Consider the following 26,290-nt stretch of genomic DNA (forward strand, 5'->3'; position numbering starts at 1 on the left):
TGTAGGTCACTGCACCTGGGTGTTTATTGAGACACAGTGTACCTGAGGAGGGGACCTCATTCATCTTTTTTTTAGATTTAGATTAGATTACTTACAGTGTGGAATCAGGCCCTTCAGCCCAACAAGTCCACACCGACCCTCCAAAGAGCAACCACCCAGACCCATTCCCCTACATTTACCCCTTGACCTAACACTACGGGCAATTTAGTATGGCCAATTCACCTAACCTGCACATCTTTTGGACTGTGGGAGGAAACCAGAGCACCCGGAGGAAACTCACGCAGACACGGGGAGAACGTGCAAACTCCACACAGACAGTTACCCAGAGATAAACAGAAGAAAGAATATCTTGCTTTTTATACTGATTAATTGGTGTTCTCCTGCTCCATCCATTTTATCAAAAGTTGTAAAAACAATACATGAAAATTGAATATGCTTGTGAACGTCTGATTAAAAAGTGATATTTCATTGCCTGTTTTTTCTGTTCACATTCACTGAGATTTCAATAAACATTAAAACTTACAAATCACAGAGTTCACAAAAATGGCTCTCCTCGTTCACTACTTTTATTCATTCACAGGTATTGCTGGTCAGGCCAGTATTTATTACCCATTACTAATTGCCCAGAGGACAGTTAAGAGTCAACCATACATTGCTGTGAGTTTGGAGTCACACGGAGACAGATCAGGTAAGGATGGCAGTTTCCTTCCCGAAAGGGCGTTAGGAAATCAAATGAGTTTTTCCTTTAATAATTGACAGCAGCTTCATGGTCGTCATTAGACTCTTAATTCCAGATTTTTATTGTATTACCATCTGCTATGGCAGGATTAAAATCCAGGTCCCCAGAACATTACCTGGGTCTCTGGATTCACAGTCTAATGATAATACCACTGGGCCATTACCTCCTTCATATACAATTTGCTTCACTCAGTTTATAGACCACTGACATATAATCTGCTAAAATGAGAAAAGAAAGCCTATGTAATGTTTAAAGTCAGCTCTAAAACTTCGAGGCTCTCATCATTTTATCACCTGAGTTTGAGAAATACTCTACACCCTAACAAAAAAAACGTGTTAAATACACATCCAGATTTAAACAAAATATTATGCTATTACTTTTTTTTTGCACTAAGGTCAGAGCAAATGTGTTAGAAAAGGTGGGGAATGGATAATAATTTAGCTGCAGAACGGAAAATCGGGAGTAAGTGACCGAAGAGAATTGTTCAGATTGACAGATAGTGGACAGAGATTTGCAGGAATTGTAAGTATGTTACCAAAGTATGTGAAAGACGCTAAATTTGACAGTGTGTTTAACACGGAGGAGAAGGTCACAACACACAACAGGACATTGGCAAACGTGCAGAATGAATTTAATGGCAGACTAATTCTGTTGTAGGTAAGCAGGAGCTCTGATGTGAGATTATAAGGAACTGGTCTAAGGAAATGCAGGGGTTTAAAGGGGGAGAGGAGCGAATAAATCAGGGAACAAAATCACAGATTAACACAGGCATTTTTTAAAAAATGAGAATAAATTATTAGAGACATAAAATTCGTACGCAGAGTAATTATTAGAGAGGTAGTTACCATTCAGACTGACATCGGCACACGGGACCCAAAGGCCCGTTTCTGCTGTAAATTATGTGCGATTCTTTCAAATGCCCTATATATTCTTGGCAGAGGGTGAAAGATTAATTTGCCAACTGCACTGGCTTTCTTTCGGAGATCCAGACGAGTACTTTTGAGTTCATTATGGTCAAGGCATAAACTCTGGTCGGAAAAAAAGTGTGTTTTCCAAGATTCTGGGAAGAGTTTGGTTTTTGTAAAATTGTGTTAACATGTGATTCAGGGAGATCTCCAGTCTGTGCCTGTTCATGTGTAGATTACAATCTCCAAAGTGGCTGCGAGATCTTTGATGTGGAATTCTCACTAGTAAAATTTTCAAAAAAAGGCACAAACACGTTGGGGAACATTGACCTGAAATTTGCTATTTGATGGGTGTTGAATTCGTTCGAGCGTTAGTGAGCAGTCTTGCCTGTATTTTTACAAAAATTAGACCGACGACGAACATTAACGCAGTCAGTAAAAAAGCGAAGAGAAATGTCATTTGCAAATACAACGCGTTGTACCAGATTCAAGTCCTTTCATTTTACTTCGAATAACTTTAACATGTTTCAGTTTAATATCTGGATCTTAACCTGTCATTATTAAAATTTAATCGGTAACCCCCTACTTTCCAATGATTTCCCAATTCGCTTTGCTGAATTGTTGTTTGGTGACTCTAACATTTTTTTCCAAAATAAAAACCAAAATCACAGAGCAGCGGTGTTCGAGAAACGGTTTGCATCGATCACGGGCTCGCACATTTAATCTTCGCAGCTCGTTAATTAATGCATTTCCATTTCTTTCCGAGTTTGGATCAAATACCATGGTTTGAAATGACGTGGTGTTAAAGCAAATCCATCGCACAGCGAAGTAAGATCCCAAACTCAGACTTGAATTCCCATCGGAATCGCTAAATAGCTTACTGTAACTCTTCCATCCTGAATAATATCTAACCGCAAACCATACTGGTCATCTGGATCAGATTCAGTTGAGATTCTGTCTCTTTTACATTGCATTTGATTGGTCTATGATCTATCTATTAATCTACAGTTACACCTGAATTTGTATTTGAATTGAATTTGTACCGAGGCACAGTGAAAAACTGTCTCTTGCGAGCAATACAGGCGGATCACAGAGTTAAACAGCATAGATAAGTAATAGGTAAACGTCTCTGAGTTTATGAATTCCTCTGCTAAAGTTCGAGGAGTTTTACTCAATTCCTCTAACTTCCTCTGCCTTTAAAAACCTCCTGATCCACTTCTATAAAACGGTTCAGGGAGATGCATTGTATTGAATGCAGACTCTCCATTTTGAGCCTACCTGAGTGTGTGAGAAATCCCGTTGGCAGGTAAAGTGAATTCAATAAACTCCTCGAATGAAATCCCCTCGCGTCCAGCGGGAAAAGGGATCCCTCACTGTCTATTGCAAAGTGCATCTTCTCCATGCGTTCAGCAAAAGTAAAAAGGAGAGGGGAAGCGGTTACCCACTGCACCTGACCAAAGCAACACAGGAGCTGCTGTCAGCCTGGCTCCCTCCGGTTTGATTCCAAGTCTGTTTTCCAGTCCGCACCGAAATCTGCAGCCCGGATCTCGAGAGAGAGTAGACTGGACGCTGCTGTCAAACACTACCAGTGTGTGGGAGAGACGCGCACCTTTTCAAAGAGAGTACTGCACATTCTTCCAACTGCCTTTACATGAAAAGGAAAAGCTCTTTGAGCATTGGCTAGCCCGCCTGAAGAACCCAACACTCCCTTTAGAATTCGGCAGCCTGGGCTCCCTCCAGTCAAGAGGGTCACAATCTCAATAACTATCAATAAGTCTGTGAAACTTCCTGCTCCTGCTAATACTCCCAACATTTACCCCAGCCTTGTAATTACAACATCCGTGACATTACAAGATTGCAATTCTTCCAAAATAAGTTCAGACATTTGTTTTCTTTTTAAAGATTTGCTTCCGGGAGGGGGAATTAAACCTGTTGTATCTTCCCATTTTGTTAAATGGGCGAACCGTTTCAAAACTGAGCGCGCAAGTTCACATCCAGTAAACACCGAGTTATCCCGCTTCCGAGACTCATGACACAAAATTACAGCTTCTCTTTGAACACCATCATTCTCACGACTCCATGTCTGACTGTCTCCATTCAACTTTCCAGCCGGCCACTGGACTGAAATGGCCCTTTTGAATTCATTCACTAGATGTGGGTGTCACTGGCGAGGCCAGCATTTATTGCCCCATCCCTAATTGGCCAGAGGGCAGTTAAAAGTCAACCACATTGCTGTGGGTCTGGAGTCACATGTCGGCCAGACCAGGTAAAGATGGCAGTTTCCTTCCCTAAAGGACATTAGTGAACCAGATGGGTTTTTCCAACAATGGACTCATCATTAGACATTTAATTCCAGATTTTTTAGAATTGAATTCAAATTCCACCATCTGCCTTGGAAGGATTCGAACCCAGGTCCCCAGAACATTACCTGGGTTTTTGGATTTACAGTCTATCAATAACACCACTAGACCATTGCTTATTAAAGATACTGGTAATTTTGTTAATCACTGTTGGGGTGAATACTGCTATGTTAAGGCAATGGCCCTTATTCCGACTGCTCAACATCAGTCGCTTAAGAGATCCCCATATTCCCTAATTTTAGGACAATCTCATGGAGATTGAACCTGGTGGCCTCCTCTTGCCTCTGTCTCATTATTCTTTCAGAGTGGTAGGCTAAAGCGTTCAGCTATAGTCAGCAGACCCAGTCTCCTTCCCCTTTCCCTCACCCTCCCTCTCCTCTGGTGATCAGCATACCCCCACCAACAGCCTGTTGCTCTTCTGATTAAAGCTTTCTTTCCAGTCAATCTCATCATCATTTTCCAACATGTTCTCTCATGAGACCTGGAGAGTGGAACTGCCCTTGCTTGGGTTCATTCTTATGGAACTAAAGGCAGTCAGTGAATCATTTGCAATGGCTTCTCCTCATGTATTGTTACTTTTAAAGTCCTCCAATCACCTATCTTTGTCAATTGCCCTCCCCCATGCTACTTACCACCTACATAGTATTCCCAATAATACTATCTGAAAGCACATCTACACCTTCTCTACGTTTGCAAACAATCCACCCTTCATTATTTATTTTTAGTCATTTAGACTTTGTTGATTGGCTCAGTAGTTAATGCCCATCCTTAGTTGTCTATGAGAAGGGGCTGGTGAGCTGTCTTTGTGAACCATATGTGGAAGTGCCGATGTTGGACTGGGGTGAGCAAAGTTACAAATCACACAACATCAGGTTATCACCCAAATAAACCTGTTGGACTATAAGCTGGTGTTGTGTGATTTTTAACTTTGTGAACTATTGTAGCACACCAAAAGGACATTAGGGAGGGAATTCCAAGATTTTGGCCCAGTGACAGTGAAGCAACAGTGATATATTTCTAAGTCATGATGGCTTGGAGTGGAATTTGCAGGTGATGGTGTTCCCAAGCAACTGCTGCCCGTGTCCTATATGGCAGGGCTTGTGTGTTTGGAAGATTCTTTCGAAGGAGCCTTGGTGAATTTTCTCCAGTGTGTTGTGGAAATCATAGGCACTGCTGCTAATGTGTGTCATGCTGAAGGAATTGAATTGTTGAAGGTGTAATGCTAACCAAGTTGCTTTGTCTTGGATGCTTCTTATGAGTTGTTGGAGCTACACTCATCGTGGCAAGTGGGGAATATTCTACCATACTCCTGGCTTGTGTCTTGTAAATGGTGGACAAATGGTAGTCAATGGTGAGTTCTGCGCTGCAGTATTTATGCAGCTAGTTGAGTTCAGTTTCTGGTCAATGGTGTCTCCCAAGATGTTGACGTGGGACTTTCAGCAATAGTAATGTCATTGAGTATCAAAGTGTGATGGTTAGATTGTCTCTTGTTGGAACTAGTTATTGCTGGGAAGGAATGCAGCATGAATATTATTTGTCCCTGTTAGACCAAACCTCAATATTATCCTTGCAATGTGACATTTGGACAAGGACTGCTTCAGAATTTTACTTATTGGGAATGGTGCTGAGCAGTGTGCAATCATCAGTGAACATCCCTGCTTCTGACTTTATGATGGAGGAAAGGTCATTGCTGAAGCAGCTGAAGGTAGTTGGGCCTGGGATAGTACACTGAGGAACTCCTACCGAGAAGGCTTGGAGGTAAGATGACTGACCACCAACAAGAATCATTAATTGTGCTAAATGTTGCTACATCTATCAGAGGGTTTTCACTCTGACTTCCATTGACTCTAGTCTTGCCAGACCTCCTTAATCGTCACTTCTTCCCCCAACAATCCCAATCTTAAATCATCTGAATACTTGTTCAGCATGCAGTAATCAATAAGCATAATCTTTTTTTCCAACTAAATAATAGCAAGATTGAAGTCATTCCCTTCAGACCACTTCAGAAACTCTGCTCTCTCGTCAATGACTCCATCCCTTTCTCTGGAAATTTCCTGAGTTTGAACCATACTCTTTGCAGCTTTGGTGTTGTATTTAACCACAAGATGAGCTTCCAAAATAGTTACACCACCACTGAAACCACTTATTTCTGACTTTTGTAACATTGCTTGATTCTGCTTTGCTTCAGCACATCTGCTGACTCCTTTAGTTATTTCTTTATTAATTCCAGATTGATTATTTTAATACATTGATGCTGGCCTTCCAAGTTGTAAATTTGAGGTCATTCAACACTTTACTGCCAGTTTCTGAACTCACATTGACCCTCATTCACTCAGCACCTCTGTGTTTGTTGATCTGACTGACATTTTGATTTCAAATCTCTTTGTCCTCATTTCTGGCCCCTTCATGACTTTGCCCCACGATGGTGTCACTTACCTCTGTTTCTCTACTTCTGGTCACTTGGATATCTGCAGTCCAAAGATCTTGGCTTCCTTCCCCAGAAAACACCTCTTCTCCTTCTCCTTTAAGGCATGTCATAAACTCGAACCTCTTTGATGGTAACAATTTGTTATTGTCAAATTTGTTAGATATTGATTTTTTTTTCTACTTTAAAGATTTAATAATAGGGCAAGTTGTTGTCCTGAATTGAACTATCAATATTGAGATCTGATAAGCCCCAAGAACATCTTTATTGATCATCAGGAGGATTGTGGATGCCAAACTTGACAATTGCAGATTTGGGGATCCTTTGTTTTTTGTTGGTTATTTTGAGAGAGAGAAAGAAATGTTGCTTTCCTAAATTGACGTATATACAAGGTACAGGAGTATGAGTGAATTTCATTGTCAAGTAGAAGCTAATATTGAGAATTTGCAGTGTGGGGCATCAAGAGCATAATTTGGAAAAAGGGTCGGTCATTCTGCCCCTCCACATCTGCTTCTATGATCTACTACTTCTGTCTTCTCAGGCTACCATTTTCTAATAATTTGATTAAAATCACAGGTTGATCAGAACAGTATGGAGAAACAAAATAAAGCAGAACCATTTAAGAGCATTGCAATGACACCAAAAGTGAGGGTGAAGTAGGGAGAGAGCTGAATGGGAATGGAGTTGGAAAGTGACAGACCTTGCTGGTCAAAATACTCCAGTGGCAGATCCAAGTTTCTGTTGATTGAGTTGACAGCTTTGCTTCAATGCATACTGAGGTAGTGAACTACAGACATTCGGAATCCCACTGCTTCCTCAAAGCACAATTCAAAGATGAGTTCCCCCGAATATCCCGATCAACACCAATTCTCAACTAACATCATTAAAACAGAAAACTAAAAATGCTGGAGATCACAGAGCAGGCAGCATCCATGGAGAGAAACAAACTAACGTTTCGATGACAGAGACTGGACAGAACTGAAGGTCTTGAACTTGAAATGTTAGCTTGCTCTCTCTCCATGGATGCTACCTGACCTGCAGTGGTCTCCAGCATGAAACAGGCCCTTCAGCCCAACCAGTCCACCCTAACCCACCTCCCTCTGACTAATGCAGCGAACACTATGGGCAATTTAGCATGACCAATTCACCTGACCTGCACATCTTTGGACTGTGGGAAGAAACCTGAGCACCCGGAGGAAACCAACACAGGGAATGTGCAAACTCCACACAGACTGTCACCCGAGGTGGGAATTGAACCCGGGTCCCTGGCGCTGTGAGGGAGCAGTGCTAACCACTGAGCCACCGTGCCGCCCAAGCGTTTGCTACCAGTACAGATCCCAGCATTGGCAGTAATTTACTTCATCATTAGCTGGCTCAAAAACAGAAATTGCTGGAAAAGCTCAGCAGGTCTGGCAGCATCTGTGGAGACAGAAATCAGAGTTTAGGTGGAGTGACCCTTCCTCTGAACTCTGGCTCAAATTGTTTCTGCCTTTACCCTCACCGGCTGCGAAGGGTAACGGAGGTATGGTGAAGTACCGCAAGGCGCTATACAAATGCAATTATTTCTTACTCAGCATTTTCGCTGACTCAGTTTAAAATCATTCAGAAGGCAGGACACAGTGAGCGATATGAAGGTGTGAGCAGCGTGTAGATGCGTGTCAATTCCCGTGACTCATTTACATTGTTACCGACGGGGGGGTGTAATCCTCCATCAAGGCCGTGATATTCCTTAAGTAAATCCTCACAAACCACCGGCCTGAGTCTACTCAAATCGAGAGAGGCATTATCTGCAATAAAGCTGGCGGATTGCAACTAAATAGAGAATGCAAAACCAGGTTTGGGATGCCTTGGATTTAGAAAAAAAAACACAGTACCTGTAATTTAAATTTGACTCAGCATGTTGTAGGGGGCTGAAATACCGAGAAAACCTCAATTTGCAATCACAAACTGGATCAGCGCTGGGGTGCTCCCCCCACTTTGACACTTAAAACGGATATGTTCAAAACAGAACGATGTAAAAACCCGGAGATCATTTAAGCAAATACCTTCCCCTGGTTGAATACCCCCCTTCCCCACTCTGCTGTTTCAGTGAAACAGTATTTTTCTCCCCACCACATCCCAGCTCCTGCTTAAATATCTCCACACCCCCTCCCCTTCCCCAATCTGCTATTTCAGTAAAATAATATCCCTTCCCCCCCCCCCCATTTCCAGGGGTATTTCTCTTGCAGCCACCTTTGCCCTGGTGTGGACCTGTGTGGTCTGGAGAGTGTGTTTTTGGTGATCTCTGCAGGTTGGCACCATCCATGGAGGGAGCACCCTTCCACCTCCTTGGAGTCAAGATCAGGGGCTTCAGGAATGAAACTTAGCATCATCAGCAGAATGTACCCAGCATTTCCCTGCAGAATGCACCCAGCAGACTCAGCACCACCAGCAGAACATGCCCAGCATCACCAGCAGAATGTACCCATCAGACCCAGCAGACTGTATCCAGCAACACCAGCAGGATGTACCCAACATCACCTGGTAAAATGTACCCAGCAGACATTGCAGCACCAGCAGACTGTACCCAACATATCCCAGCAGAATGTACCCAGCATATCCCAGCAAAATGTACCCATCAGACCCAGCAGACTGTATCCAACAACACCAGCAGGATGTACCCAGCATCACCTGGTAAAATGTACCCAGCAGACTCAGTAGCACCAGCAGAATGTAACCAGCAGACCCAGCAGACTGTATCCAGCAACACCAGCAGGATGCACCCAGCATCGCCTCATAAAATGTACCCAGAAGACATTGCAGCACCAGCAGACTGTACCCAGCATATCCCAGCAGAATGAACCCAGCAGACTCAGCAGCACCAGCAGACCCAGCAGACGGTACCAGCAACAGCAGCGGGATGCATGCAGCATCACCTGGTAAAATGTACCCAAGAGACATTGCAGCACCAGCAGACAGTACCAGCACCATCCAACAGAATGTACCCAGCATACCCCAGCAGAAAGTAACCGCAAACCCAGCAGACTGTACCCAGCAGCACCAACAGGATGTACCCAGCATCAGCCAGTGCTAAAACCACTGTGTCACTCCAACACTTTGATTTTAGTTCTCTGAAAGTTATTTGTTTTCTCAGCATTTCCTATATCTTTTAGTTTAAACCAGAGCCAGTATTTAGTGAATTCCCGAGCTCGTAATACTTCGTCTTTTTCAGTTGGCTCTGTCTGAAAATAAAAATTAGTTAAAAAGAAGATGACTGTTTTTTATTTCTCTCTCTCTCTTACCATTGTCCAAAGTTACTGCTGGCAAGTTGGACTAGTCCCAGTCCATCCTTTTAGCAGTGATCATTCCCATCGCCCATTCTAACGGATGTTGACGATAGAGGTGAAGGGAATCAGGAAATCTGAGGATTGTGCAAGAACCGAGAGTTGAAGTAGTTTGGCCATCATCTATTTAAATGACAGGATGAGGCACAACAAGCAACATAACCTACACCTATGTTAATCAGAGAATGGAACCTATCCTGGCAAATTTCATCTCTCTTCAGTCTGTTTTTGCTTGTTGTCAGTGTCGATCCTGCCTCGTCTTTCAGTCGATTCCTCAGGGAGAAATTTGTCCTTCTTAGATGGTGAGTTAATTAGTGACACCAAATTCAGCAGTTTGGGTCATAGACATTGAGTCAAGATGTTGTGGTTCTGTTCGCCGAGCTGGGAATTTGTGTTGCAGACGTTTCGTCCCCTGTCTAGGTGACATCCTCAGTGCTTGGGAGCCTCCTGTGAAGCGCTTCTGTGATGTTTCCTCTGGCATTTATAATGGTTTGTCTCTGCCGCTTCCGGTTGTCAGTTCCAGCTGTCCGCTGCAGTGGCCGGTATATTGGGTCCAGACCGATGTGTTTGTTGATAGAATCTGTGGATGAGTGTCATACCCCTAGGAATTCCCTGGCTGTTCTCTGTTTGGTTTGTCCTATAATAGTAGTGTTGTCCCAGTCGAACTCATGTCGCTTGTCATCAGCATGTGTGGCTACTGAGGATAGCTGGTCATGTCATTTCATGGCTAGTTGGTGTTCATGGAAACGGATCATTAGCTGTCTTCCTGTTTGTCCTATATAATGTTTTGTGCAGTCCTTGCATGGGATTTTGTACACTACGTTGGTTTTCCTCATGCTGGGTATCGGGTCCTTCATCTTGGTTAGTTGTTGTGTGAGAGTGGCTGTTGGTTTGTGTGCTGTTATGAGTCCTCGTGGTCATAGTAGTCTGGCTGTCAGTTCAGAAATGTTCTTGATGTATGGTAACGTGGCTAGGACTGCACAAAACACTACATAGGACAAACAGGAAGACAGCTAACGATCCGTATCCATGAACAAGCAACTAGCCATGAAACAACACGACCAGCTATCCTTAGTAGCCACACACGCAGATGACAAACGACATGAGTTCGACTGGGACAACACTACTATGATAGGACAAGCCAAACAGAGAACAGCCAGGGAACTCCTAGAGGCATGGCACTCATCCACAGATTCTATCAACAAACACATCGGTCTGGACCCAATATACCAGCCACTGCAGCGGACAGCTGGAACTGACAACCGGAAGCGGCAGAGACAAACCATTATAAATGCCAGAGGAAACATCACAGAAGCGCTTCACAGATGGCTCCCAAGCACTGAGGATGTCACCTAGACAGGGGACGAAACGTTTGCAACACAAATTCCCAGCTCGGCGAACAGAACCACAACAACGAGCACCTGAGCTACAAATCTTCTCACAAATTATTGAGTCAAGATACACTAGGGCAGGACATTTCACAACGTGCTCACTCGGTTAGGTATTTTCTTGCAGACTTCAGCCCCCAAACACTTACACCCACAAAGCAAAGGCATCAGGAACATTGGAGCTTAGTGAACAACAGAAGACAAAGTGTACTTCCTCAACTAATAGATTTATGGTTGAATTAAGACTGATGCTGTTAAAGTATACTGGAGTGGAGAATGGGCAGACCGCTTGGTAATTTCTGAGCTCTATCTGGGAACTTTCCAAATTGGGTTTGGTAACAGACTTGAGTGAAAGCAGTAAGTGTGAAGTTCAGAGCTGCTTGGGACTACAATGGCTGATAGTGGAGACTTTTTTCTTTCCTTAAGCTGTTTAGTTATTCTACAAGTACATCCAGAATTAAAATATTGTGATTAAAACCTAATACTTTATTCTTTGACATTCAGTTACAGCACTGTAGCCTTTCTCTAACCAAGCAGATCTAATCACATAAGGTGGAGGTGCTTAGACGTTATTGACTACATCAATAGAAAAAAAATTTCTGAAGCTACTGGTTACATCTGTCCAATATAGAAGATGATATCAGAATGATACCTTGGCGTTTCTTTCTGGAAACCTACAGTAGGGTCCTGAGAGAATACATACACTGCATTACCTCAACATTATTCCCATTTGTTGTCCAAAATTTAAACTACTAACCACAAAAGTAGTGATGGAAAAAGATAGATTTGATGTAAAAGTTAAAATTCTAAGTTGGAGTAGGTCCAATTTTTAAGCGGAAACTTTCAAAAGTTGATATAGAGATGCTATTCGCAGGATGATTGGAAAGTGGGAGGTCTTCAAAAATGAGATAACGAAAGTCCATAAATAACATGTTTCTGTTTGGCTAATAGGTGTAGGGAATTCTGGACAATTAGAGAAATTGAAGTTCTGCTCAAGAAAAAGAAGGAGTCACATGTCAGGTATAGACAGTCGCGATCTGCAAATCCCTCGAGGAGTATAAGGGCAGTAAGAGTATAGTCAAGAGGGAAATCAGGAGGGCAAAAAAGGGGACATGAGATGGGCTTTGGCTAATAGGGTTAAGGAGAATCCAGAGAGATTCTACAAATAAATTAATTACAAAAGAATAACTCAGAGGACATAAGCCCCCTTAAAGATCAACAAGGTTGTCTATGTGTGGAACCGCATGAGATGGGTGAGATACTAAATGAGTATTTCGCATCTGTATTTCTGTGAAGAAGGAGATGGAAACTCAAGAATTTGAAGAAGTAAATAATGATACCTTGAAAAGTGTCCAAAATACAGAAGAGGGGGAGATACTGGATGACAAACCCCTAGGACTTGATCAGGTGTGTCCCAGAACTCTGCGGGAAGCTAGGGAAATGATTGCTAGGCCCCTTGCTGAGATATTTGTATTATTGATAGCTATGGCTGAGTTGCCAGAAGACTGGAGATTGGCTAATGTGTTGTCACTATTTAAGAAAGGTGGTAAGGAAACACCAGGCAATGATAGACCACTGAGCCTCAGGTCAGTGGTGGGTAAGTTGTTGGAGGGGGTCCTGAGGGACAGGATTTACATGTATTTGGAAAGGCAAGGACTGATTAAGGATAGTCAACATGGCTTTGTGTGTGGAAAATTAGGTCTTACTAACTTGATTGAGTTTTTTGAAGAAGTGACAAAAATGATTGATGAAGGTATAGCAGTAGACATTTGCTGTATGGACTTCAGCAAGATGTTTGACTGTATGGTACACTGGTTAGCAAGGTTAGATCACATGGAATCCAGGGAGAGCTAGCCAACTGGATACAAAATAGGCTTGAAAGTAGGAGACAGAGGGTGATGGTGGAGATTTGCTTTTCAGATTGGAGACCTGTGACCAGCAATGTGTCGCAAGGTTGGGTGCTAGGTTCACTGCTTTTTGTCCTTTATATAAATCATTTAGATGTAAATATAGGAGGTACAGTTAGTAAATTTGCAGATGACACCAAAGTTGGTGGTATCATTGACAATGAAGAAGGTTAGGTCAGAGTACAACAGGACCTTGATCAGATGGGCCACTGGGCCAAGGAGTGGCAGATAAAGTTTAATTTAGATAAATGTGAGGCATTGCATTTTGAAGACAAATCAGGGCAGAAACAGAAGGTCCCGGAGAATGTTACTAAACAGAAAGACCATTGAATGGAGGTTCACAGTTCCCTGAAAGCAGAGTCGCAGTTAGATAGGATAGTGAAGAAGGTGTTTGGTATGCTGGTCTTTATTGGCCAGTGCACTGAGTATAGGAGTTGGGAGGTTATGTTGCAGCTGTACAGGATATTGATTGGGCCACTTTTGGAATACTGCATTCAGTTCTGGTCTCTCTGCTTTGGCAAAGATGTTGTTAAACTTGAAAGGGTTCAGAAAAAAATTACAAGGATGTTGACAGGGTTGGAGAGTTTGAGCTCTAGGGAAAGGCTGAACAGGCTGGGGCTGTTTTTTGCTGGAGTGTCTGAGACTGAGGGATGTCCTTATTGATGTTTGTAAAATCATGAGGGGCATCAATCGGGTGAATAGCCAAGATCTTTTTCCCAGGGTTGGGGATTCCAAAACTAGAGGGCATAGGTTCAAGGTGAGAAGGGAAAGCTGTTAAAGGGATGTAAGGGACAACTTTTTCATGCAGAGGGTAGTGTTTTTTTGGAACAAGCTACCAGAGAAAGTGGTGAAGGCTGGTATAATTACAACATGTAAAAGGCATGTGGGTGGTTACATGAATAGGAAGGGTTTAGCAAGAAATGTGCCAAATGCTGACAATTGGGATTAGATTAATGTAGGAAATTAATCCTGGTCCGCATGGACGGGTTGGAGCAAAGAGTTTGTTTCAGTGCTGTATGTCTCTATGACTCTCTATAATGTCTTTATCACTGAGAACCATCCGTAGCTTTGTATTGTCATACCACATTATTTCTTAAAACATTATCACTTATGCTACCATATCAATGTTAAAAAGGCAAGCCATTCTCGCAAGTCCTGCAAGCCCCAGCAGTTCCCTTCTCACCCCCTATGCTGACTGATGTACGTTGGCTTCTGATCAAGCAATTTCTTGTTTTAAAAATTTTCAACTTCATTTTCAAGTCCCTTTACAGCCTCTCCTTTCCTTACCTCTGTAATGCTCTCCAATTCTGTATACCTCTGAGAAATCCATGCTTCTCTATTTCTGGCCTCTGATGTATTTCAAGTTATAATTGCCCCAGCAGGAGTGGGTGTGCCTACAGATGCCTGGCCTACAAGCTCTGGAATTCCTTCCCAACACCTTTCTTCATGCCTCTCTTCATTTCCTCCTTAAAAATCATTTTAAAAATATAACTCTTTAACCAAGCTTTTGGTCATCTGAGTTAGTTTATTTTAGACCATAAGACCATAAGACAAAGGAGCAGAAATTAGGCCATTCAGCCCACTGAGTCTGGTCTGCCATTCAATCATGGCTGATAAGTTTCTCACCCCCTTTCCCCTGCTTTCTCCCCAAAACCTTTGATCCCTTTAACAGTCAAGAACTTATCTATCTCCATCTTAAATGTACCCAATGACTTGGCCTCTACAGCCTTCTGTGGCAGTGAATTTCATAGATTCACCACTCTCTGGCTGAAGAAGTTTCTCCTCACCTCCATTCTAAAGGGTCTTCCTTTTACTCTAAGGCTGTGCCCTCAGGTCCTAGTCTCTCCTCTTCTTTCCTTTATTTATTCATGGGATGGGTGTCGCTGGCCAAGCCAGCATTTGTTGCCCATCACTAATTGCCCAGAGGGCAATTAAGAGTCAACCACATTGCTGTGGGTCTGGAGTCACATGTAGGCCAGACCAGGTAAGGATGGCAGTTTCCTTCCCCATTGGAAATTAATGAACCAGATGAGTTTTTCCAACAATTGGTAATGGATTCATAGTCATCATTAGACTCTTATTTCGAGATTTTTTAGAATTGAATTCAAATTCCACCATCTGTGGTGGCAGGATTTGAACCTGGGTCCCCAGAACGTTATCTGGGTCTCTGGATTATCAGTCCAGCGATAAAAGAAACATCTTCCCAATGTCCACTCCATCCAAGACTTTCAGTATTCTGTAAGGTTCAATTAGATTCCCTCTCATCCCTCTAAACTCCATCAAATATAGACCCAGAGTCCTCTAACATTCCTCATATGTTAAGCCTTTCATTCCTGGGATCATTCTTGTGAAACTCCTCTGAATCCACTCCATGGCCACTTTGTCCTTCCTGAGATCTGGGGCCCAACATTGTGCATGATACTCCAAATGTGGTCTGACCAGAACCTTGCAGAGCCTCAGAAGCACATCTCTGCTTTTATATTTTAGTCCTCTCCAAACAAATGCCAAAATTGCATTTGCCTTCCTAACTACTGACTCAACCTGCAAGTCTACCTTAAGAAAATCCTGGACTAGGACTCCCAAGTCCCTTTGCACTTCAGAAATCTGAATTTTCTCCCCAGTTAGAAAATAGTCTATGCCTCAGTTCTTCCTACCAAAGGGCATGACCTCATACTTTGCCATGTTGTATTCCATCTGCCACATCTTGCCCTAACCTATCCAAATCCTTTTGCAGCCTCTCCATTTCCTCAATACTAACTGTCCCTCCTCCTGTCTTCATATCATCTGTGAACTTAGCCAGAATGCCTCAGTTCCTTCATCTAGATCATCGATGTATAAAGTGAAAAGGTGTGGTCCCAATACTGAGACTTGTGGAATACCACTTGTCATCGGCTGCCAACCTGGGAAGGACCGTTTTATCCCCACTCTCTGTTTTCTGTCAGACAGCCAAGCTTCTATCCTTGCTATTTTCTAATGCCATGGGCTTTTATCTTACTCAGCAGCCTCCTGTGTGGCACCTTGTCAAAGGTCTTCTGGAAGTCCAAATAAATAATAGCCATTAGCTCTCCATGGTCTAACCTGCTTCTTATCTCCTCAAAGAATTCTAACAGACTTGTCAGGCATGACCTCCCCTTGATGAAACCAGGTTGACTTTGCCCTATTTTACCATGCCCTTCCATGAATGAAATTCAGATTTTATAATGTTTGCGTGAAGCATTTTGGGACATCTACTTACAACAAAGATGTTATAGAAATTAAAAATCATCCTTGATGCTGCTAGTCCATCAAATGTTTCCATTTCGTGGCTGAAGCATGCAGACCAGGAAATGGAATCTGTTTTGTTTGCAGCCTTTGTTGATCTGACTTTCCTGGATGTTTTCCCCAGGGTAAGGAAGATCAAAGCTAGAGGGCATAGGTTTAAGTGAGTGGGGAAAGATTTTAAAAGGGACCCAAAGGGCAACTTTTTCACACAGAGGGTGGTGTGTGTTTGGAATGAGCTGCCAGAGGAAGTGGTGGAGGCTGGTACAATTACAACATTTAAAAGGCATCTGGGTAGGTATATGAATAGGAAGGGTTTAGAGGGGTATAGGCCAAATGCTGGCAAATGGGACTACATTAATTTAGAATATCTTGTTGGCATCAATGAAATGGACTGAAGGGTCTGCTTCCATGCTGTACATCTCTATGACTGATCTCAGCCAAGTGTTGGTTTTGATAAAAGAACTAATCTCAGTGCTCCAAAGCTAAGAGGTGCAAGGTGCAGTTACAATCCCCACTCCTAATAATTATTCTTTGATTACTGTTGGAAGTTCTCATGTGTGAAAATAATCTGAAGGCACGACTTGGCTTCACAGCGGTACATTACCAACATTCACTATCGAGAATATACATCAATAATGGCCACTCAGATGTGATGTCAGAATTTGTCTGCTGTCCATGAAGCTCTATCCAACAAGGAGTCAGTGAGGGTATTTTTAACTAGCTTTATGATGGTCTGCTTCTGTCCCTTATGAATTTAATGGAATACAAAAATTGGTTGATGTGTAAGAATGCGTGGCTGACCCAAAGCCAGCCATTTCTCATGTGGCAGTTCAGGGTATAATTAGTCACAATACCTTCAGGACAGGGATGGAAGAGAGAAAAATTTGTAAAGTAAAGCTGGCGAGGAATTAAAAAAAAGACAAAGTTAATAAATCTGACTTCAAAAGCTTTAAACGTTGCTGACAGTTTGGACAATTATGCAGTTCAAGTCTGACTTTGCAGAAAATACTCAGGAGACGATCTGATTCAGAAACAATGAAAACATTCTGTGTGACTTGTCCCAACAACACCGTTTGAATAAGGCCTTTCAAGTTTGAGAGATTCACTACTCAATAGTTTTAAGTTGAGAGATTTATTACTTGTTTCGGCAGGATAAACATTCAAGCCATAATTCCAAACATAACCTATTTATACTCTACATTAATGACAATAAAAAGAAAAGTTTGTTTTACTTTAGGAGAAGGACAAATGGCGTCTGGCATAATTTATGTCAATTGACATTTTCTTGGCTGTGAGGAAATAACATGAAAACTCAAACACTTCAACAACTTTCATTTATATGTTGCTTTTAACATTGCAAAATGTCCCAAGATGCTTCACAGAAGTACAAGATAGAAGAAATCAACGCTGAGCAGAAGAAGCCAAAGAGATGATATGAAATTTGTTCAAAAAGGGTGAAATCTTTAAGGGTCCCAAAGGAGGAGTGGAGTTTGACATGGGATAAATGGATGGAACTCCAGAGCGTGAAGTCTCAGCAGATGAATGCTTGGCCATAATGATAGATGAAAGGGAGGGGGGGGGATTGTGTTAAGAGACCAGAGTTGTAAGGATGGATTATTTCGGTGGAACTGAAAAGCTGGAGGAGAGAATATGTCAGCATTAGAAATGTAGGTCCCTTTTAATGGTAAACCAGAGCAGCTGCAGCATTACTCAAAACAGATGATGCTCAATGGACTTTCTATTGGGGGTTCTTCTGCTGTAGTGATAGTGTCCCACCCTCTGAGCAAGGAGACCTAGGGTCAAATCCCACCTGCTCCAGATGTGTGTTGTAACATGTCCGAATAGGGTTGATGGGAAATATCATCAGGCAGGTTCTAGTTCCTTTGGTGGTGGGTTTTCAAAGTAGAAAGAAACCCAGGTTTGTTCTTCGCCTTCCTTTCCTCTGCAACTGACCCTGTACTTGTGAGTCCTTGGAGAGAGAGATGTGGCTACCACAGTGGATGGGCTGGATTAATCCTCTGTCTAATTCTGTTTAAACTTTGCTCCTCCCTCCCTATCCTACTTAAATTTTGTTATTGTTACACTATCCAGCACATTGACCCTAGTGGTCAGTGTTTGCTATTTGTTGCCATGATTGGTACGAGAGCTAGGTGGAACTCTTTGAGTATGAGATTTCTGGGACACGTGCACCAAACAACCTCACTGCCTTGTGCCTGACCACTTCAACTCCCCTCCCACTCACCCAAGGCAACAGGAGTCCTGGGCCTCCTCCACCACCAAATAATGCCACCTACTAAATGGAGAAGAATGCCTCATCTTCCACCTCGGGACCCTCCTACCACACGGTATCAACATTAACTTCATTGACTTCACTAATTTCCAAATCTCCCATCCCCCACCTCATCCCAGATCCAACCCTCCGACTCGGCACCGCCCTCTGAGCCTGACCTAGCTTTCCATCTTGCTTCCCACCTATCCACTCCACCCTCCCCACCGACCTATCACAATCACCTCCCACCTGCATCCACCTATCCCCTTCCCAGCTACCTTTTCCTCACCCCTAACTCCACCCTCCTATTTACCTCTCAGCCCCTTTCATCCTTCATATTCCTGATGATGGGCTTATGCCCAAAATGTCAATTCTCTTACTCCTCAGATGCTGCTTGATCTGCTGTGCTTTTCTAGTGCTATCTTTTCCAGTCCAGATTAACAACCTCAATCAGGGATCTAATACTCAAAAGATCCACCTGACCCTTGTTCCAATCATTACATTTGTAACTGGGTGATCTGGTGACAGATGTTTCAAATAATAGAAACAACAAGCTGTATAGCTCACAGTTCCTGATGGGCAGTATTTGTTTTTTGTTTAATAGGAGAATTGATCATTTGGTAATGGATTCATCTCACAAAAAAAGAAGGTTCTTCCCCAAATGGGAATTGGCTTCAAGACAGGGAAAGGACTCAGAAAAGTAGTGTGGAAACTATTGCAAATTTCTGAAAGTTATTTGCTGTTTAATTCAACACACATATAGTGGTCAGTTACACTAGGAGTATGAAGGAAGTTAAGGATAACATCAAATTAAAAGAAAAAAAACATAAAAGGTAGCAAAGATTAATGGCAAGTCTAAGGATTGGAACATTTTAAAAGCCAGCAAAAGAAAAAGTAAACAAAGTATATTATTTTGATGTATTTTTAAAAAGGCCAAAGTGGAGAGTGCTGCTGGGGAAATAATAATGGGGAATGAGGAAATGGCAGAGGAGTTGATTAAGTATTTTGCATCAGTCTTTGTGGTAGAAGTCATTAATAACATTCCAAAAATGCTAAATAATTAGGAGGCTGGAGGATGGGAGGGAACAAATACACTAAATCTTAGAATCCCTATAGTGTGGAAACAGGCCCTTTGGCCCAACAAGTCTACACCAACCCTCTGAAGAGTATCCCACCCAAACCCATTCCCCATCATCCTATATTTACCTCTGACTAATGCACCTAACCTACACATCCCCTGAACACTATGGGCAATTTAGCACGCCAATTCACCTAACCTGCACATCATTTGGATTGTGGGAGGAAACCGGAACTCCCAGAGGAAACCCGTGCAGGGGAGAATGTGCAAACTCCACACAGACACTTGCCCATGGCTGGAATCAAACCTGGGTCCATGGCACTGTGAGGAAACAGTGCTAACTACTGCGCTACCATCCTGCCCTAAATGTCAGTGTCAAAAATGTACTGGGGGAACAATAGGGCCAAATGCTAATACATTCCATGGACCTGATGGATTGCTTCAGGGAAGTAGCTACACAGGTAATGGCTACACTGGAATCCTTAGATTCAGGAAATATCTGGGAGAATTGGAAAATTACCAAATTGACGTCATCATTCAAAATGTGATGTAGTCAAAAAGACAGGTAACCATAGGTCAGTTAGCTTAACATCTGTCTTTGGGGAAATGTTAAGAGTCTATTATGAAAGAAGTTAGTGGAAATATAGAATAAAATCAAACAGAGTCAGCATGGCTTCATGAAAGGGAAATCATACCTGACAAATTTATGCCATTTCTTTGAGGAGTTAACTGGCAGGATAGATTAAGAGGAACTAGTAGATATAGTGAGTTTGATTTTCCAAAAGACATCCAATAAGGTACGTGAGATGATTTCAGAATCAGTGGTGTTAGGGATGTGTGTTAGCATGGATAAAGGATTGGATCACCAATAGAAGACAGAGAGTGGGGTACAGAGAGTATTTTTAGGATGGTAACCTATTACTAGTGGACTGCCACTACATTATTTGCTGGAGTACAATTATTTATGATATGCATCAATGACTTGGATGAGTAAAGTGAATATACTATAGTCATGTTTGCAGATGACAAAGTTAGGTGGGAGCACAAGTAGTGACAATGATATAAAGAGTGCACAAAGAGATACATCCAGATCAAGTGAGTGGATAAAATCTTTGAAGATGGAACATAATGTGGAAAAAAAGATTATGCACTCTGGCAAGAACAATAGAAGAGCTGAATATTATTTAAATGGAGAAAGACTGAAGAACACTGCAGCAAAGAGGGACTTGGGAATTCTTGTGCATGAAGTATGAAAGCTAGCATCGAAATTCAGCAGATGAAAGGGAAGGCAAATGAATTGTTGGCCTTTATTTCAAAGGGAATGGAGTATAAAAGGATGGACATTTTAATCAAACTATAAAAGGCACTAGTCAGACCAGAGCTGGAATACTGCAAACAGTTTTGGGCCCCATATCTCAGGAAAGATATGCCGACATTGGAATGCAGTCCAGTAATGTTCACTAAATTGTTTCTAGGTATGGAAGGATTTTCTTGTGAGGAGAATCTATGCAGGTTGGGCTTGTATTCATTGGAGTTTGGAAGAATGAATGGAGGCCTCAGTGAAATATATAAAATTCTTGACAGCATAGATATGGAAAGGTCACTTTTTCTTGTGTGAGACTCCAGGACCAGAAAGTATGATCTCAGAGTAAGGAGTTGGCTATTTAAGGCAGAACTGAGGAGGAATTTCTTCTCTCAGAAGGTGATGAATCTGTTGAATTATTTACTGCAGAGAGCTGGGGAAGTTGGGTCATTTAGTACATTCAAGGTTGAGATAGACAGATTTTTAACCTGTAAGGGAATTGAGGGTTATAAGGAAAAGGCAGGAAAGTGGAGATGAGGATTACCACATCAACCATGATTTCATCGAATTGCGGAGCAGACTCAATGGGCTGAATGATCTTCTCCTACATCATACGGTGTTGTTAATCTCTTCAGGTGAAAAGATTACGAAAGCAGAAGGTAATTTATGTTTCTGGCAGAAGCAGAAATCCCAATGCCCCTTTATAATTTTATAAACCTCCATAAAGTCACCCCTCAGCCATGGACTCTCCAGGGCCAAAAAGCCTCAGCTTATTCAGCCTTTCCCTATAGCTCAAATCCTCCTTGTCCCAAAACAACCCTGTCTTCTGGCACCTCACCTGTGGCCATTGATGATACGAATATCTCTTTAAGGAGCCTGGCAAGCTCTTCCCTAGCTTCCCACAAAGTTTTGGGATACACCTGATCAAGCCCCAGGGAATTATCCATCTATATGCTTTTTAAGACGTCCACCATCTCCTCTTCTGTAATATGGCTACTTTTCAAGATATCATTATTTATTTTCCCGAGTTCTCAAGCTTCCATGTCCTTCTGCACAGTAAATACTGACGCAATATATTCATTTAGTATCTCACCCATCTCCTGTGGCTCCACACATAATTGGCCTTTCTGATCTTTAAGGGGTCTTATTCTCTCCCTTGTTACTATTTTGCCCTTAACATAGTTGTCGAATCTCTTTGGCTTCTCCTTAATCCCATTGGTTTAAGCTATCTCAAGTGCCTTTTTTGCCCTCCTGATTTCCCTCTTGCATATACTACTCCCACTGCTCTCAATCTAGAGATTCACTCAATCCCACTGACATATGCTTCCTTCTTTTTCATGATCAGAGCTTCACCTTCTCTTGTCATCCAGCCTTCCCTACATCTAGCAGCCTTGATCTTCATACTAACAGAAACATACTGCCTCTGGACTCTTGTTATCTCATTTTTAAAGGCCTCTCACTTTCCAGCCATTCCTTTACCTGCGCATAGCCTCCCCCAATCAACTTTTGAAAATTCTTGTCTAATACCATCGAAATCAGCCTTATTCCAATTTAAAACTTTAATTTTTAAGTCAACTTTATCCTTTTCCATAACTATTTTAAAGCTAATCAAATTATGATCACCGGCCGCAAAGTGCACCCACACTGACACCTCAGTCACCTGCCTTATTTCCCAACAGAAGGTTAAGTTTTATTCCTTCTCTTGTAGGTACATCCACATACTGAATAATACTGCCATTCCCTTAACACTATGGCAGTCCCAATCTATGTTTGCAAAGTTGAAATCCCCACTGTTACAACTCTATTATTCTTATAGATAACCGGGATCTCCTTATATACTTGTGTCTCAATTTCCTGCTGACTGTGGTTGGAGGGGGTGGGTTTAATACCATCCCAAGAAGGAAATCATCTCCTTTTTATTTCTCAGTTCCATCCATATAACCTCCCTAGGCATTCTCCCAGGAATATCCTCTAGACGTACAGCCATAACATTATCCTTAACCAAAAACACCACTCCCCTTTTCTATCTTCTTATAGCATATATACCCTGATTCATTAAGCTGCCAGTTATGCCTCTCCACGAATCACGTTTCTGTAATATTAAGATATCCTAGTCCCATGTTTCCAACTGTGCGCTGAGTTAATCTGCCTTACCTACTAGGCTTGCGTTGAAATAAACGCAGTTTAATTAATCAGTCTTACTCTGTTCTCTGCCTTGTTCCTGCCTGCCTTAACTATTTAACTTTCTAGTGTACCAGCCTCTGACGTACCTCTTTTCTCACTATGTCTTTGGGCACCTCCCCCCCCCCACCGCACTCCCATCCCCAGCCCCACAGACACCCTTTTCTAGTTTAAATCCTCCCCAGTAGCACTGCAAATTATCCCCCTAGGTATTGGTCCCTTTCCAATTCCGGTCCAATCCATTCTTCTTGCATAGGTCACTTCTACCCCTAAGAGATTCTAATGATATAAAAATATGAATCCCTGCCTCCCTGCATCAGCTCCTCAGCCATGCATTCATCTGCTATATCCTCTTATTCCTAATTCCTCTAACAATGAGACCAGGAGTAATCCAATAATTACTACCCTCAGGGATCTACTTTTTAATCTCTTGCCTAATTTTCTATGGTCTCTCTTCAGAACCTCATCCATTTCTCTTCCTAAGTCATTGATACCACCATGTACAATGACCTCCTGCTAACCTCTCTCCCCTTTGAGAACATTTTGCATCCACTCTGGGACATCCTTGATCCTGACACCAGGAAGGCAACACACCATTCTGATGTCTCGCTGCTGGCTGGCTGCAGAAACGCCTATCAGTGCCCCTGACTAGAGAGTTCCCTATGACAATCACACTTGGAACCTGACATACTGCTCACTATAGTACAGCCAGTCACAGTACCAGAAACCTGACTGTCAGTGCCAATCTCCCCGAAAGACCATCACACCCTACATCATACTTATTTGAGATGCAGATATCCCCAGGAGACTCCTGCCTACCTCGCCTACTCGCTGTAACCCATCTACCTGACTGTGTCTGCAGTTTTTCTACCTTCCTGAAACTGCCATCCATTAGACCCCCTTGTTCCTGTAAACTCATTGTCTCTAACTGCCACTGCAACTGATCTGATAGGAATAGCATCCAAACACACTTCCTGCAGACACAATCTCCAGAAACTTTGAATTTCTCCGTGTGCTTAGAGATTAAGCAGGGTGTGTCAAATGTAATTTTACAGCAACTGACTTGCTTGGAAAATGCCAATCAGATTGCAATTAGTCATAGCAAAGGGATTGGTTAGCTCAGTTCACCGGTTTGGGATACAGAGTGGTGCCAACAGAGCGGGTTTAATTCCTGTTCCAAATAATGTTACCATGAAAGAGTCTCCTTCTGAATTTCCCATCTGAGGTGTGATGAACCTCTGATAAAACCATCTAATGAGAGAGCAGGACTGTGGTGACTTTACCTTTTACTTTTTAGCTTTTTTAGTTATACCAAATAAGGAGAGAAAGTTGAGGCTGCTAACAAGAATTAGATGAAAATCTTGAGGAGTGTCATTGGACAGTTTAATTGGTTTGGCACACAGTCCAGGCCAGTTGCAAGTTTTGATTTGCTGGAACTTAGTCTGGACATGAAAGATTTAAAGGTGGAGGATAACTTGACATCAGATGACTGTTTTAAAAAAATTAAAATAAAAGAAGTATTTGCTAAACGTCCCAGCCTACCTGATTCTAATAATGTGACATTTTTAGTGATAGCTTGCATGCAAATCTTTGTGATGTATTTTCCAGTGCAGGAGGATTTGTAATATTTCTTGTGGAGAAAATGGTAAGCATCTCATATAATCTTTATTTTAAATTTTTTAAAACACCCAAATGATGTAATAGTACAGTAATTTTCCAAAAAGTAATGTTTTAATTGAATAAAAATTCATTAACGAGAGTCATTATATAAAATAAAGTTCTTAGGCCAGCAGAAACAACCTATCTGTATCACATTCTATCTGTCTGCCAATTTTCTTGTCCATTGACATATCTATCCATTTTATGTACTTTTTTAAAAACCATCTTTTAAAAAAATGTCTTATTTTGATTATCTTCATTTTTCTGGCATCATGTAATTTTGAATGAGAACAGAGCAATTTGTTTTTTTAAAGTTAGCTATAACAACTTAAGTTAATGTGCAACTTTCTCAGCTTTCATGAGGATGTTGCTGAAAAGAGATTAGCTTTAATAAAGCATATTATATTCCTTCGTTAAAGTAATCCTTCTAACATTCATTAGCACATGACATTGTAAAAGATCTAGAACTTGTTGATATTAAAAGAATTTTTTGAAAAACTGTTTGCACTTGACCAAAGTAAACAGATTTTCAACTTTATTCATCTACAACTAAGGTTCCCCATGGTAGGGTTATGCGGAAAGTCAGGAGGCATGGGATAGAGGGAAATTTGGCCAATTGGATAGAAAACTGGCTAACCGGTAGAAGTCAGAGAGTGGTGGTAGATGGTAAATATTCAGCATGGAGTCCAGTTACAAGTGGAGTTCCGCAGGGATCAGTTCTGGGTCCTCTGCTGTTTGTAATTTTTATTAATGACTTAGAGGAGGGAGTCGAAGGGTGGGTCAGTAAATTTGCAGATGATACAAAGATAGGTGGAGTTGTGGACAGTGAGGAGGGCTGTTGTCGGCTGCAGAGGGACTTAGATAGGATGCAGAGCTGGGCTGAGGAGTGGCAGATGGAGTTCAACCCTGCCAAGTGTGAGGTTGTCCATTTTGGAAGAACAAATCAGAATGCGGAATACAGGGTTAATGGTAGGGTTCTTGGTCAGGTGGAGGAACAGAGGGATCTTGGAGTCTATGTACATAGATCTTTGAAGGTTGCCACTCAGGTGGATAGAGTTTGTAAGAAGGCCTATGGAGTATTATCGTTCATTAGCAGAGGGATTGAATTCAAGAGTCGTGAGGTGATGTTGCAGCTGTACAGGACTTTGGTTAGGCCACATTTGGAGTACTGTGTGCAGTTCTGGTCGCCTCACTTTAGGAAAGATGTGGAAGCTTTGGAGAGGGTGCAGAGAAGATTTACCAGGATGTTGCCTGGAATGGAGAGTAGGTCGTACGAGGATAGGTTGAGAGTTCTCGGCCTTTTCTCGTTGGAACGGCGAAGGATGAGGGGTGACTTGATCGAGGTTTATAAGATGATCAGAGGAATAGATAGAGTAGACAGTCAGAAACTTTTTCCCCGGGTACAACAGAGTGTTACAAGGGGACATAAATTTAAGGTGAAGGGTGGAAGGTATAGGGGAGATGTCAGGGGTGGGTTCTTTACCCAGGGAGT

General features: G+C 42.1%; 1 long non-coding RNA gene across 2 annotated transcripts in view; it reads right to left on the bottom strand.

Annotated features, from left to right (window-relative positions):
- Positions 1 to 3,213, bottom strand: part of LOC140491841 (uncharacterized) — a 55,975-nt gene extending 52,762 nt beyond the window's left edge. For both annotated transcript variants that reach the window (XR_011963440.1, XR_011963439.1), the window contains exon 1: positions 2,923 to 3,213. This is a non-coding gene — a long non-coding RNA (uncharacterized lncRNA). The remainder of the gene's footprint in view (positions 1 to 2,922) is intronic.
- Positions 3,214 to 26,290: the final 23,077 nt, after the last annotated feature.

The sequence above is a fragment of the Chiloscyllium punctatum genome, chromosome 2 (genome assembly GCF_047496795.1).
Source record: "Chiloscyllium punctatum isolate Juve2018m chromosome 2, sChiPun1.3, whole genome shotgun sequence".
Classification (NCBI taxonomy): Eukaryota; Metazoa; Chordata; class Chondrichthyes; order Orectolobiformes; family Hemiscylliidae; genus Chiloscyllium; species Chiloscyllium punctatum.